The 16,303-nt window shown below is 46.2% G+C and overlaps 1 protein-coding gene across 3 annotated transcripts in view; it reads right to left on the bottom strand.

Moving 5' to 3' along the window:
- The window catches only part of Ptpn5 (protein tyrosine phosphatase non-receptor type 5), a 65,047-nt gene extending 49,686 nt beyond the window's left edge, over nucleotides 1-15,361 (bottom strand). For 2 of the 3 annotated variants that reach the window (XM_042691512.1, XM_042691510.1), the window contains exon 1: nucleotides 15,286-15,361. The gene's annotated coding sequence lies outside the window, so the exon portion shown is untranslated. The remainder of the gene's footprint in view (nucleotides 1-15,285) is intronic. The other variant, XM_042691511.1, reaches the window with a different exon arrangement.
- Between the last annotated feature and the right edge of the window lie 942 nt (nucleotides 15,362-16,303).

The following is a 16,303-nucleotide window of genomic DNA, read 5'->3' as shown; positions in this document are numbered from 1 at the left end:
AGGCTCAGGAGAGGTTAGCTGGGAATATGTGATGGTGACATCTGTGTTCTATCAATAGTAGAACAAAGGCATTCCCCAGCCCTGGGCTATTATGCTCACAGATTACCATGCCAGTTTGGATCAGTCATCTATCCTGATCTGAATCTCAGTTGCCTAAATGAAAATCAAAGGGGTTGAATGAATAGCCTCTAAGCTCCCCCTGCCCACCACCCGACACCATTTTTTTTCCCAGTCATGGGGCCCCGGGTGCTGTCCCCCAGCTCTTTAGCTCAAGGCTAGCGCTCAACCACTTGAGCCACAGCACCACTTCCAGCTTTTTCTGTTTATGTGGTACTGAGGAATCGAACCCAGGGCGTCATGCAAGTTGAGGCAAAGCACTCTACCACTGAGCCACCTTCCCAGCTTCTCCCCTTTTAAACACCAACACCAACACCAACACCAACACCAACACCAGGTCAAGGTTCAATTCTGGGACTGTCAAGGTTGAAGGAGACAGATGGTGGAGTGGCAGTGGTCCAGCAGAGGGCGCTCACGGCACTAGGGAGGCCAGGCTGTTGTCCCGGCTGTGGAGCATGGGTAAAGGCTGACATACCAAGTGTGGTGGGCAGATCAAGCCAGAATCAATTATTGATGGAAGCTGTGTTCAGTTGTATTTGATACTGTGGGTAGATCTATGTGTTTATAAACTGTGGCAGGCAGAAGCTCACGTGACAACTGAAGAATTTTAGGGTTCAAAGATCACATGGACAAACACTGTGTTCTTTAAGATTTTGCAAACATTCTGTTCCATTCTTTCTCTTTACCCACGTCCCCCCCCCCCCCCCCCGCCAGGTGTACAGTTTAATTTGCAAAGAGAAAACAGGCAATCACAAATGTGGAGGTGTGATCACACCTTCTGTAGGGGGTTCTGGTATTTTCTTTTAGCTAGACTCTCGAGCCTGTCTGTAATACCTTGGAATGTACTTTTCTTTCCACTGGAGACATCCCCCTTTTATTTCTCTAACTAGAAAGCTTCCCTATCCATTTTAATACCTTGTTCAAATGTTGTCTCCTCAATAGAACCTTTTCCAAACCCCCCTCCCCCAGAAGAGTTGGGTACTTTCTTTTCTGCTTTCACCTCTTCTCAATGGTGACCATTTATTGATGCCCACAGCTCTGTCTCATATACAAGCCTGTGATGTGGAATAACTATGGTTAGAATGGTTAGATTCTGGATCAAGTGCAGATCCTTCTCACTATAACCCTATGCAGTAAACAGTCACCTTCTCTTATTACACATGTACAGATAGGATTGGGTGAGACTGAGTCATTTGTTCAAGGTCAAACACTCATTTTGTCTGAACCCTAAACTTGATCCTTTTTATAAACCACTAGGGTTTACAGTCTCTGTGTGGACCTTCCTATTTCTCACTACTATTTTCCCCTCCCTCCCTCCCTCCCTCCTTCCCTCCCTTCCTTCCTTCCTTCCTTCCTTCCTTCCTTCCTTCCTTCCTTCCTTCCTTCCTTCCTTCCTTCCTTCCTTCCTTCCTTCCTTCCTTCCTTCTTTCTTTTCTTTCTTTCTCTTTCCTGGTCCTGGGGCTTGAATTCAGAACCTGGGAGCTGTCTCTGAGTGCTATTGCTCAAGGTTAATATTCTACCACTTGAGTCACAGCTCCACTTCTGGCTTTTTGGTGTTCAGTTGAAGAGTCTCAGGGACTTTCCTGCCTCTTTTCAAAGACTGGCTTTGAACTAAGATCCTCAGATCTCAGCCTCCTGAATAGCTAGGATTACATGGATCAGCCATCAGCACCTGGCTCTTGCCTAATTTCTTTCTGACACCAGGAGTATGTTAAAAAAAACTATTTTTTAAAAGTAAATGAAAAATGGCATAGAGTTTGGACTTTTACAAATGGCTCAGTAAAAGCATCATAAAAGTAAATGTACAGGATTTTGGACTGCATTGGGGTGCATGAGTATAAATCAGGACCAGTCCCATTGGTTTCTTGATACTGGCCAAAATACCTGATTTGCCTGGGCTTCAGTCTCTTCCTCTGGGAAAGAGGGTAATGGTGTACATACCACTGAGGTCTGCTATGAAGATAAACTGAATTTTGATTCTCACACAAAGTTTTTACATGAGATACAAAATGCTTAGAATGGGGCCTGGTAAACTCCTAAAAATGCTAGTTGTTGAAGATAGTTCATGGCAAATAAGTACATGGAAGAGTGTTCAACATTTTTATAGATGAAAATCAAATCAAAATTGTACTGAAATTCCATCTCACCCTAGTCAGAATAACTACTCTTAAGAAAGCAAAAATAAGAACAAATACAGGTAAGGGTGCAGGAAAAAAATGCAACCCTTTTACGCCATTGGAGGGGATGTAAATTAGTGCAGCCACTATGGAAATCAGTATGGAAGTTCCTAAAAAAACTGAAAATGCAATTACCGTGTGATTTTGTTATACCGCTCCTGGGTAGATACCTGAATAAACACTAGTTAACTTATAGTAGAGATTTCTGCAGACCCCATGTTTATGTGGCAACATTCAAAAAAGCCAAGTTAGGGAATTAGCCTAGGTGTCCATCACTAGATGAACGGATCAAGAATGTACATATGCATACATACAGAAATGGAAACATTATTTAGCCATAAAGAAAAATGAAATTGGGGCTGGGAGGGTGGTCAGTGGTAGAGTGCTTGCCTTGCAGGCATGAGGCCCTGGGTTCAATTCCTCAGCACCACATAAGCAGAAAAAGCCAGAAGTGGTGCTGTGGCTCAAGTGGTAGAGTGCTAGCCTTGAGCTGAAGAGCTGAGGAACAGCACCCAGGCCCTGAGTTCAGGCGCCACGACTGACAAAAAAAAAAAAAAAAGGAATGAAATCATGTTGTCTGTGGGAAAATGGATGGATGTGGAGATCATGAGATAAAGTGAAATAACCTTCATAAGGACAAATATTTCATGTTTTTGTTTCATAACTGGAATCTAGCTTAAGTAAAAAAAAGACATTAGTGTAGAAAGGAGCCTATGTGGGAAGATGAAAGTGACCAAAAAGAAGGAGGGAAAGTGGACAAAAGATAGTGGAGATGAGTTTGATCAAAGTATATTATAAGCAAGTATGAGAATGTCATATTGAAACCTGTTGTTCTATACCATTAATACACATTAATTTTTTAAAATGGAAACATTTTAAGGTCTGTAGTGAAACCAGTTGAAGATTGTTTTATTTGGAAGAAGAAACTTTCTCTAGTAATGCCTCTTGTCAAGGCACAACTTCCTACCTCTTTTTTTGTGAAACAAAAAGAAAAATTGTTTAACTGCAGCATCAACAATATGGATAAGGATTAACATATTGTAAATGTTCTTTTTTCCATGTAAGTTAACTATCTTTGTTATCACTAAATGATAATTAATTTTCAACTTATGTGCATTATTAGGCTGTTAGAATTCTTTTGATGGTTAAAATAAAACACATTCAATAAGAGAAAAAGGGAGAAGGGAGGGATAAAGGAGGTTGATTTAGGGAAAGAGGCTGATGGAGTACATGTATCCATGTATGAAATGTCACAATGAAACCTCTCCTTGAACAATCCCCTCATGTATGCTAATAAAAAGTCCTTAAAATGAATAAAAGCATGTTGGCATAATTTTTTTTTTGTTAATTGTTCCCCAATTAACACAGCCCTTTTCTCCCTACAGATGAGGTATCTATGGAGATTCTGACATGAAACGTGTAGTGTTGATAGTGAGTGCACACACAAAAGCCCTAATTTGTAGCATTTGCCATAAATTCTCATGGTGTAAATTCTTCCACCATGTTTATACCGCCAGTCTTGGAGATGAGGAATTTTACTCAGTCTCTCTGTGCCTCTGTTTTCTCATCTGTAGAATGGACCTGCAGTAATATCTACCTCATATTACTTCTGTGATAAGGACACCTAACTGTCTCAGAAGAGCACAGAGCATATTATGTAAGTGGTTAGCCAACAGTACTTCTGATAAGAGTCTGAGCTCAGTCTCAGCATTGTTTGTTGTGGTATAAACCTAACATCTGGCCTTTTCCCTTATACCTTGGCAGACAGAGTCCCTGCCTTCTAGGATTGAGGTCTTACCTGATCTTGTAGCTCTTCCATTCTCCTGGAAGTTGAATTTGGACTTCACTTGTGTTGGTTACACCCTGACTACACATTATTTTGTATCTGTCTGCCTGCCTCTGATCACACTCTGAGACTTCTCTGATGCTTTTCCTTGGCCTGGACTGCCCGCGATGCCTTGTGTTTTGCTTTGGCTCACCTTTGATAATATATTCTGGGTCTGCTGCCTACTTCCTTGCTCATGTAGATCCTTCTCATAGGGCTTAGGTGCATTTATAAAAGAGAAAGCTTAGATCCAGAGCTAAATCTTTTCTCACCTGCAGCCAGGGACCTCAAGCTCCTGCCATACCTACTGTGGTTCTAGCATCTCCAGCCTCTGATTCTCCTCTGAGTGGTGAGGCTTGACTCAGCTGTGGTAGCACAGGTAAGAAGACACTCTAGGATTCGATGAAGTCAGACAAATGGATTCAGAAACAGGCCTGGGATAGGTTAGAAAGAGGCCGGGTGTGGAAAATTCAGTGGATCTGGGGCTTTTACCATAAAAGAGTGTAAGTTAGGAAAAAAAAAAATTCAGATGACACCAGCAGTCAAGGTCCACCTGAATTCAAATCTAACAAATACAAGTCTATATGTATACCTGTTTCTAAATACCTTATTTCCTTCGGTCCTGTGACAAGCCCATGGAGAAGACATTATTCCATTTTGTAGGAGTTAAAAGCTACTTAAGAGGGTTTAGGATCTAACATGAGAATTAAGTAGTGGTCACTCTGGTCCCATGCTGGTGGCCAATGGAGAAGACAGAATAGAGCCTGGCCCTGAGCCTACGATGGTGGCTTCTCTTACTGCTTTGTGCTTGGGACAGATGGAGTCCTGGGTCCATGGGCTACTGTCAATCGAAATCCATAGGAATGGGTTGAATCTCTCACAATATGATAGACTAATTCTGAGGATGCACATCTTAGGTTAACCATTGTGCTCTGAATAAAAAAGGATGGATTCAGAAGCAGAGACCTGAAATCCTACATTCTGCCATCTTCTCCCCCAGGGGTGCCCTGGGCCTTACATTGCCTTCCCTGTAACAGAGTTCTCCAGGGTTGTGGTGAAGATGGGGAGGTGAATGATGTGAATAGAAAATTCTAGGTAGTCCTGAGGCAGACATTCTCTTCACTATTCCTGCTGACCCAGTTCAAAGCCTCATTGCTGTTCTCACTTGCAGTCTTCCTAGCAAAGGAGATGCTTTTGCTCTTTATAGCAGGCAGTGCCATCAGCTATAAAGGTCTGCTTCCTATTTCCTCAGGGTCTCCCAGGGGTTGCTGGTGCTAATGAGAACAGGGAAGAGAGCTAGAGGAGAAGGGACTCCTAGCAGAGATATACTGCTCCCCTCTGGAGAGCTCTGGGCTGTTTCCAGATTCCTCGAGTCAGACTCAGAGCCCTTGAGAAAGATGAGGAAAAGAACCAGATTCTCCAAATCTTCTTCCACAGTGAACCTGACCTAGTCCCAGCTCTGATCACTCCTGCTTCTCAGCCATTGTCTTCCCTGGTTCTCAAGCTTGGATAGGAGGCTCCTCTGAGCAATGGACTTTTGCTTTCTACTAAGGCCCAGGTCAGTTCATGCTTTCCTTCAGGAAATCTATATAGTGAGTACTATATGCTGACTACCCTCTGCTGACATTTTCCCCTTTGTGCTTTTGTAGGACATGGTAATGGGTCACAGACCAGTCTAAGCTGCTCTGTGGCTTTCCTGTCTATAACTTTGGCTTATGTGAGCTGGTCAGGCTGAGATGGAGCTAGGGATGGGCCTCCTGTAGTCTCCATATTAGTATAGAGAAGGAAACATGGAAGACAGGGCAGGGGGCATCCAGCTTTTTGCTCTACACTCAGATTTGGAAGGGGATGGGAAGGAGAGACTGGTTGGGAGAAAGAGAAGGCCGGAAGGGCAGCTGTGTGAGACTCAGTACAAGGGTCACAACAGGATATCATGCTATGGATTATTCCCTGTTGGGTAACTTCCCAGCCCAACACAGACTCCTTTTTGAACATCTCTGAAGTCTCCCTCCTCTGGTCAGCCTTCCCTGATTGACTCTGACCTCCCTCCTTTCCCTGGCTCCCAGAGCTGCACTGCTTTGTGTTGAGGGATCCACGCCCAGGGGAAGGGCTGGAGGGCTCTGTTTCACTGTCGGTAAGTTTCAGGCAACAACTGGACATTTTTTGATTCCTTCTTTTATCAACGTCAGGGAGTGGTCTTGGGATATATATTGCATACTTTTTCCAGTCTTTAGTTTCTTGTGCATGGTTATTTGAAGTCATGTGATCTTTGATGAGATAATCCCTAGGCAAAACCTGCTATAACCTTGCTCACAGCTGGCACTCTATCTTTTGAGCCAAGCCTGCTATAATCTTATCTCTTTCTTCCTCCTTTTCTTTCCCTCCCTTCCTCTTTGTCCTCCTCCCCTTTCCTTCCTTTCTTGTGCTAGTACTGGGACTTTAACTCAGGACCTAGGACATGTCACTTAGCTTTACCACTCAAGAGTGGCTCTCTGCCACTTGAGAACACTTCTGGCTTTTTGGTAGTTAATTGGAGATAAGTCTCAGAAACTTTTCTGCCCTGGTTGGCTTTGAACCTTGATCCTTAGCTCTCAGCTTCCTGAGTAGCTAGGATTACAAGTATGAGTCACTGATGCCCAGTTTATCCATTTCTCTATTAGGGTTTGTGTGGAGCCTGTGGGGATACATAGCTGGGATTCAGATTCTGTTTCTACTAGTCTACAGTCCAGAGACTAGAGGCAGACATGTGACAAGTGCAAACTGACACTGTCCTATGGGAATGTGTGTGTGTGTGTGTGTGTGTGCATAATGGGAGCATCTAGGAGGCTACAAGAAAGAGAGCTGAAGGATAAGCAGGACAGGGGGAGGACATTCCAAGCACACTGCATGAGCAAAGTGCTGGAGAAGAGAAAGAAATGAGCACCTTGGTCTGGTTGGAGGCTGGATAGAGAATCTTGGCACACAGCAGAGGACTCTGGACCTTACGATAAGACACTCATTTTAATGCAAAGGTCATCCCCCACAAGGGAAATGAAGCAGGTATTGCCATTTTTGTTGACATTTAGAAATCCTCCCCCTCTCTCTGTTAGGTGCTTATGTGAGTGCTACCACATGGATGGACACCAAAAGCTACTTTCTGACATAAAAGGCCACATATGGGGTATGATTCCACTTATATAGAGTTCAAGAATGGGCAAAACTTGGAGCTGGGAATGTGGCTCAGTGGTAGAGTGCTTGCCTCGCATGCATGAGGCCCTGGGTTCAATTCCTCAGCACCATATAAACAGAAAAAGCCAGGAGTTTCGCTGTGGCTCAAGTGGTAGAGCACTAGCTGTGAGCTGAAGAGCTGAGAGACAGTGCCTAGGCCCAGAGTTCAAGCACCATGATCGACGTGGGGGAAAAAAAAGAATGGGCAAAACTTGGGGCTGGGAATGTGGCTTAGTGGTAGAGTGCTTGCTTAGCATGCATGAAGCCCTAGGTTCAGTTCCTCAGTGCCACATAAAACACAAAAAGCTGGAAGTGGTGCTATGGCATAAGTTGTACAGTGCTAGCTTTGAGAAAAAGAAGCTCAGGGACAGTGTCTAGGCCCTGGGTTCAGGCACCAGGACTGGCAAAAATAAATGGGCAAAACTTTTCCACAATGATAGAAATGCGAACTTTGAGGGGAGGGGGTGATAAGAATGCTCCCCCATTGTGGTCTTGGTGATAATTATACAAGTTCATATGATTGTCAAGTCTCACTGAATGGACCACTTAATATCTATACATGTGACTACTCAAAAAGTATACCTTAAAATTATGTGGGTTTTTGGCTGTCAAAATGAATGAAGGTACTGACAAATATATATGAGGTTGGACCAGGGGTGCTTTCTTAGCCGAGGACTCTAAAGATTAGTAGATCCTGTGTGGGAAAACACTGCTGCAGATCACACAGAGCCTTATAGGAACTGAAAGAGCAGAGAGAGAATGTGGCTTTGCCTGTTTATAAAATTTTTTTTATAGTCATGGAAGCCCATAAGGTCCAGGCATTATGTCCACAGAAAGTGGCAATCCTTGGTCTTCAACCCTTTAGCTTAAGAGTCCCAGGAAGACCCTCTAAAATACTACAGATACCACAGAGGCTAGAAGTACATGGCTAAGGAAAGGGTATTGGTAGATGTCAGAGGAAAAAGGAAACATCTCACCCTGGCATCCCTGTCTCCTGAATCAGCACCTAGGCTAACAGGGACTGTCTTCCTCGGAGATGGAGTATAGTGGGTTGGTCTCTCTGAATTCCTGGGCAAAGAAGAACACAGCGAACTTACACTAAAATACTCGCCTGAACTCTTCCTTCAGGAAGCCTTCTCTGAACCTTACTCTGGGCAAGTGGCTCTCTCGTGTCTTTTTGTCCCTACCCTGAACACTGTGACTGCTTACATCTGATTGCTGGCTCTGCCCATTAAATTCTCTGTGTATTCCTGGCAAGTTTATGGAAGGTCTCTGATTCTATTCCAGTAAACAAGAGGATTATAGAAATCCTCTTCCCTGAAATGTTACAAAGATTAAGTAAAAGGTAGAATTTATTATTACCATAGCATGCATGGAGAGGAAGCACCATTTCTAGGTGAGGTTGCTTCTCAGTGCTCTCCCCTCTTTATTCCCCACAAGACCCCAACTCCTCAGGGGCCAGGGTCTCCCAGTCCAGTTGACTGCTGAAGCTCCTGTGTCCACCATGAAGCCCAGTGCAGTAAATACTTGCATGCATGAATGAATTCCACCCACAAGGAACTCTCCTGAGAGCTTTCTTCTCCACCCACAGTGCCTCTAGATCACAATAATTCTTCAGAAATGGAGGTTGGATTCATTTGTATTCTGTTCCTTCTTTCTTTTCTATTACTTCCAAGGACATGCAGAGCTCACACAAAATTTATTATGATTATTTTTTAATTAATGGCTTCTTCCTGGACCCTTCCCTTCTGAGACTACACTTGGAAATCCTTTTCATGCGGGACAAATAAAAATCCTTGTTATTTTTTATTTTTGTTGTAAAAAAGCACCCCACAGCTTCTCAAAAAGTTAAACATAGAAATACCATATGATCCAGTAATCCCACGGCTAGGATTGAAAGCTGGGGACTAAGCACACACTTGCAATGTGCCCTGGGCCCTTGCTCATGATATAGACCGCCCCCTCCGCTTTCTCCAAGCTCCAGCTTTTCTGTTTTTGTTTTTGTTTTTTCCTTTGAAGCCACATTGTTTGCACCCATGAAATCCACCTGCATCTTCTCATGAGTGACACTTTCTTCCCCTTTCCCTCCCAGGTTCTGCTGTATCCATGTGAGGATGCTCAAATCAGATGCCTTGAAACTCTGGGACGGAAACACTGTGTGCTTGGAGATGTTCACTACTGACCATACTTAACAATAAATAAAGGATCAAGGTCTGAGGAACACATTGGGGATAAGAAGATGACCACAGAGGAATGCAAAAATTATAGTAAACATGAAAAATGCAGGCTATAAAACTACATGTGGACTGGTTTCAACTATGCAAAGTACTGACACTTGGAAAAACAATAATGCAACATGTCCTGTTAATTTCACATTTGTTCTCTAGTGTGGAAGATGACTGTATTGTTTTTACAGTTATCATTATTTTTTAGGCTGAGCGCTACTCATAGGCAGGTAATTAAATATACACTATTCACTTTGCAACAATCCAAATGTGTACATACCACCATCACTGACATCCACAAATCTCTCTTGAGTGGGTTCCAGAGAAATAAGACAGGGAAAAGAGGGCAATTCACATCAACTCTTCAAAAAGATATACTGAGGGGCTGGGAAGGTGGCTCAGTGGTAGAGTGCTTGCCTTGTATTGAGGCCCTGGGTTCGATTCCTTAGCACCACATAAGCAGAAAAAGCTGGAAGTGGTGCTGGAGCTCTAGTAGTAGAGAGCTAGTCTTGAGCCTTGAGCCCAGGCCCAGAGTTCAGGCCCCATGACTAACAACAACAACAAAAAGATATACTTAGGGCTGGGGATATACCTCCATACGTGTGGCTTGCTTAGTATGTGCAAGGTTCTTGACCAGAGCCCAAACTTAAAGACCAACCAAACAAACAAACAAAAAACACCCAAACACAAAAAATACAAAAAAATCATGTTGTTGGCTATGGTGGTGTATGACTGGGAAATGGCTACAGAAAGACTACAAATTTCAGACCAGCCTGGGCTACCTTGTGAGACCTTGTCTCAAGAAAACCCCAACAACAACAAAACAGCAACATAGAAGATGCAGTGGGACTTGATATGTCTCTTAAATAACAAATCAATTACCTTAGCACCAAAAGGAAGGGACACTTAGAATCTTTTGGCACCACTGTCCTTACGAGATAAGGCTATGAGCATTTTATCTACAACGTTGGCCTAGGAATGAAGACCAAGATGCTCATACTATTCTACAGTTGCAAATGCTACAAGCAGTTCAAGAAGATCCCTTCTCAAGCCAGCTATGGAAATTTGAGTCATGCTTGCTTCAAGGGGTTCCCAGGACTGAGGGTAGCTTTTGTTGCAAGTGTCACAAGCTCAGAGAGAAAATCCTCCCTCAGTCTTCCTGAGCTTTGCAGACCCCGGTGGTTGACATGCTACTTTCATATCTTGTGAGATGGGAAAAGATGGAGATCGTGTTGAAGAATGGGGAAAATCTTCTTTTCCATAATTTTCTAGTTTGTGGTAAGGAAAAGCCTTTTAGTGATACTATTGTTCAAAAACAAAAAGCTTTGTTTTCTTTATGGTTTTTTTCTCAGTTTGCAGTTTCTAGAGGTGACAGTCCTGTACATGCTGATGGAACTTGGACCAGGAGGTCAGAGATTCTATGATTCTGAAACCACACGTCAACTTGTCCATTATGAAGTCCAATCTAGTATGTGGTCCCTCTGCTGTAGGGAACATCCAGTTCCTCAGCAGGACCCCTGCCTGCCCCATCTACACCAGATCATAACCATGTCTGCAGAGGATTCGAATCCAGGAACTTACACACAACTGTGTCAAGTACATGGGCAAGATCATTGTTCCATGGATATTTTCTGGTGAGCTGGTTCTATCTATGGTATAGGTCACTATGTAATTCTCAGTGTCCACACATTCCTTGTGCAATTTAATTAATGCAGCTAATTGCTCTATGTGACTAGCTACCTTCTGGAGCTTTGCCATTTCTATGTGTAGATTCCATTAAACAATCAAGTAAGTGCCTCTAAATAATTTTGCTCTCCCCACTGACCTCTCTGTAGTCTTGGGAATTTGTCAATTTATTAGAGGTGATAATGCTTTGTCTTGAAAATCTGGATCTTTGTGCAAGAAATGAGTTTCTTTAAGATGTCTGTGAGAAAAATGATGGAGAGTACAAGAGTTAAACAAGGAAAAATATGAAAGCCAGAAGGATGTGCCTTTGTGCCAGAAGCAGATGAAGGAAGACTAAATGGATGAGTATTTTAATTATTTTACTCTCACTTCAGGTATGTTTTTATTATTTAGTCTTAGTAGCAGTGTTTAGAATATCAAGCCATACTCAACAAAATATGCAGATTTGACTCAAATTTCCATACTTGAATGACAGCACAGCCATTTGAGAGAGAGAGAGAGAGAGAGAGAGAGAGAGAGAGAGAGAGAGAGAGAGAGAGAGAGAGAGAGAGAGAGAGAGCCTGCCACTACTGGGGCTTGAACTCAGGTCTTCACTGTTTCACTATCTCACTTGGCTTTTTTGTTCAAGTCTGGCGCTCTGAGCTATATTCACACTTCTAGCTTTTTGTAGTTGATTAGAGATGAGAACCATCATGGTTTCCTGTCAGATTCCTCAGATCCATGGTCCCTTCCTAAGCCTTTCTCTCTCCCCCCCCCCCCCCCCTCCTTCTGGGCTCTTTTTGTGAATGGCAGCTTCAGCCATTCAATCTCATAGCTTTGCCATCACTTCCTCCCTCCCAGTAGTACACACATCCAATCAGCTGAAGGATTTGGTAACACAGAGAATTCCCCTTTTTAACCCATTCTTACAACCACCTCCCAAGCCTTTATTGTTTGTTACTTAGAGTGCTGTCATGGTTTCTTACCTAAGTTCCTCCTCCCCCAAACCTCCTAAAAAAGCAGGCTCTTCTTCACTAACCCAGCTAGAGTTACTTTCCTAATGCCATGTTTGATCCTGTCTCTTCCCTATTCAAGAAGCAAAAGCCAACACAACCTCCTCCACCTTTCTACCCAGACTTCCTTCCCAGATCTTCCTTTTTTATTCTGTTTGCCCCACTGTGAGTGAACCTCCTCTTCTTAGTTTCTATATACCTACTCCAAGTCTCCAAACCTGACTGCCCTCTGCTCATGCCATTTCCACTTCTTGGAAACATTTTACCTGTCTTCTAAGGTACAAGTCATCTAGATAGATCTAGCTCAGGGGCCACCTACGGTCTCCAAGAATGCACCTTGATCGTCCAGAAGAAAATCTCCCCTTCATCCCAACTCTTTCCATGTCTGTATGACTTCTCTTTTAGAGACAGACATAAGAGAAGCAGAAAGGACAGATAATATGATAGAGAAAAAAAAAAAAAAAGCCCTTTCAGACTGTAGAGTCACATCATTTCAGCCAGAAGCCTAGATCTCTGGCTCTGACCTTCTTAAGGTTATCTCCCTATATAAGTAAAAAATCTTAGTCTGGACTTCCCTACCTGCAACATGGGGTTGCTAATCCTATTGATATCAAGAATAGATTATGAAGAGGAAGCATAAGTGACCAAATGTAAGAGTTTTGATCCTGTATAAAGATTAATAATATACCCTTGTTAAGGTATAAAAATAAGAGATAAACAAAAGTACTGCCCCTCTACTGTCTGAAGACTAAATCCAGGAATAGGTCATTGAGGGAGGGATTGTTCTAAGGGAAGAAGCCACCGTCTCTAAAATAATGTATCTGAAGAAGGGAGAAGGGTATAGGGTATATCCATATAACTGGGGTCCAAATGGTTTTAATAGCTACCCATTCCTGAGCTTTTCTATGTCTCAGTCACTGTGTTCAGTGACCGTACCTATATTATCCCGTTAAGTGAGGGATTATTTCTTCACAGTGTAAAAAGAGAGGAAACCAGATTCATAGGACTTATATAAATAAGTGCTCTTCTCTTTCCTCTCTCTTACCTCCCTGTGATAAATGGGATAGCCTCAACTATAACCTGAAAATTTCCTATTTTATGGTCTTAGTTTTCTGATGGGAAAACTGAGATGCACGGAGGTAGTGAATATTTACTGAATTGCACAGCAGTGAGGAGGAGCCGAATGCTGGAACCCAGTCTCTCTACTTCCAGGATGGAATCCCCTTTCAGGCAGTAAGCCCTGGGGGTACTATTCATCATGAAGTGTGTGTGTGTGTGTGTGTGTGTGTGTGTGTGTATGTGTGTGTGTGTGTGTGTGTGATGGTGGCTCCAAGAAGGACTAGAGTTATGCCACCTGGCTCCTCTGCCTATTCCATCAAGAAGAAAGCTCTTGAGACAGAGGATCAGGCCCCTAGAGGCTGAACAGTGTCTTTGCCAACTTCCAACCACAGCCTCCACCAACGTTACAGACTTCAGACCTTCACTCGTACTCTAGCTCTGATTGTATTCCCTCAACCCATCTCTCAGGACATCCTCTCTGCACCCAGCACCCAGCATTGCTCTGAGGACACCCAGCTGCCCTTGAGGGAGCTTGTGTTAAAATACCATTTGAGCCCAGCCGAGCTGTAACTCAATCTTCCCTGCAGCTTTGTTAGCCAAACCAAGAGGCCCCATTTCACAAACACCCAGGAGAACGAAGTGGCCAAGGGGATTGGCGACCTCCATGAAGGGATGATGAAAGAAAGCCTGTAAGATTGGATTTTCTGGGCTCTGAAGGGAGAAGGCAGACTGGCTGGGAAGTATGCAGTCAGGTCCATGTCTGGGAAGAGGATGAATCCTTGAACATTACATCACCTGGTCCCACAGAGGTTCAGTGAATCCTGGAAAGCCCAGGGGTAACACGGTAGAATGTGATTTCTGGTTCAGAGTGGCTCTCCCAAAATGAAATCCCAAACCTAAGTGCTTGTGAAATAGACCTCTCCTTTGAGGTAGAATTTCTGTTTGTCTATCTGCAACACACACATACACACAGAATAAGGACACACACACACAGACACACAGACACACACACACACACACACACACACACACACACACACACACACACACAGAGTACGTATGGTGGGAAAGGAATGGCACCTGAAGCTCCAAGTCGGGGCAGGGGTGAAATGAATGACAAAGATTCATCATCACATACTCAGGATATATATTTGGGTTCTGGGGCTTCCCTGGGGTTCCAGTTGGGGAGAGAGAAGAAAATGAGCCCAAAAGCTAGAGACCCCACATTCTAACGCAGCTTTTGCCACTAGCTCTCTGGTAACCTTGGTCAGGCTGCCTCGACGGGCCTCAGTTTCCCCATCTGCAAAATGGAGGGGTTAGTGGGTTTCCAAGGTCTCTCATTTCTGACCATTTAAGCTGTGTGAGGCCGGATAAGGGATCTGATTTGGGCAATCCCTGGTTTGGCAGGAGGCTGGGGCATCATGGGGACACACACACACACACACACACACACACACACACTATGCTGGGGGGAGGGGACACAACTGGGCTTTTATTTTGGGAGTGGGTGGGGCGCGGGGTAGCTAGAGGTTCCGGGGAGACGAAGCGAGCGTTGGGAAGGCTAGGAGCTGTGGTTTCGAGGCCCGCTGACTAGCTCGGATTTCCGTTCTCCCTGGGGGGGGTGGGGGGGAAGGGGGGGGGGGTCTCAGATTCTGGAGAGGTGCTGCAGCGCACAGCCGCGCACCAGCCTGGGCCGGCCGCGGAGGCTGGACGAGGGGCCGCGATCCAGATCCCTCCTCGAGATCGCGCAAGGCCGCTCCCTCCCCACTGCCCACTGCCAAGCCCACTCCCCGGCAAGGGGGACCCCTCTCCCCCAGTCCGGGGGCGTCGGGAGCCCCATGGGGGGCGTGGCGGGGGCGGGCTCTGGTTCTTGGGTCCTAAGGGCTGGAGGAGGTCTCAGTTTAAGCCCCCTCCCTGCCCGGAGAGGACCCCCCCCCCCAGCCCCCTCCACCTGCAGACTACGCACACAAAGGCGCCCACGGAGGCGCCGCACTTACCGGCCAGAGCGGGCTCCGGGTGCCGGGGAGCGGGCAGGCAGCTGGCGGGAGGCTGTGCGCGCGCGAGTGTGCGTGTGTCCCCGTGTGTGTGTGTGTGTGTGTGTGTGTGAGATGGGGGGCCGAGCCCAGCTCCGTGCGTCTGCGTCTGCGGGGGCGTCCGTCCGTCGGTCCCTCCGTCTGGATCTGTCTGTCCTGCGCTCCCTCGCCCGGACCGCCCCACCGAATGCGCTTCAGCTGCGGAGTCGCCGGCGCAGCCGCCGGGTCGAGTCGGTTCCCCCAGCCCCGCTCCGCCCCGCCTCCGGGCCGCTCGCGGAGAATTGCGTAGGGCTCGCCGGGTTGGTGGGGTAGGGGGTGGGGAAGCTCCGTCAGGGCCCAGGGCTGGGGGGGGGGGGACGGGTAGGGGAGGACCGCAGATCCACCCCACCCTACAACCTCTGATCCCCCCCCCCACACTCAGGCGTCCCCCCCACCCCAGCAACTCCGCGCGGAGTCCCGGTAGGCCCCGCCCCCACGCCGAGGTTGCCCGGACCCGGAGGGCGGGGGCGGGGGGAGCACCGCATCCATTTCATTCATGATTTTCGTCTCCCCGGAGCCCCAGGGTCGGGGCTGCGCCTCCAAGGCGACCGCCAGAGGGACCCCAGCGGGGCCTTGAACACCCAACCTGGAGCGGGCAGACGGACGAGGGCAAAGGCCAGCGAGACGTAGGGGAGCCCGAGGGGGGTGGGGTGGGCTAGGGGTTGGTGGATGGGTGGGGGGAGGCGGTGCGCGGAAGGGGTGCGGTGGCGTTCCCCGCACGATGCGGACATCTCCATCCACAGAGCAGCCGCTTCCCCGGCATCCTCACGAAATCCTGGGTCTTCCCGATCCCCCAGGACCCTCCGCTGGGTCTGGCGCTCCCGAGAGGGGCGCACACCTGTCGGTTTTCTCGGGGGCGCCATGGGGTTCGGATGTGCACGCGCCCCAGATTCCCCAGGCTGGACCCTCGCTGGGCGGGAGAGATCTGGCTATCCATCCCCAC

This window comes from Dipodomys spectabilis, unplaced genomic scaffold (assembly GCF_019054845.1).
Source record: "Dipodomys spectabilis isolate Male_0828 unplaced genomic scaffold, ASM1905484v1 ptg000145l, whole genome shotgun sequence".
In the NCBI taxonomy this organism is placed as follows: Eukaryota; Metazoa; Chordata; class Mammalia; order Rodentia; family Heteromyidae; genus Dipodomys; species Dipodomys spectabilis.
The sequence above is the reverse complement of the archived record's forward strand: the minus strand, read 5'-3'. Positions and strand labels throughout refer to the sequence as shown.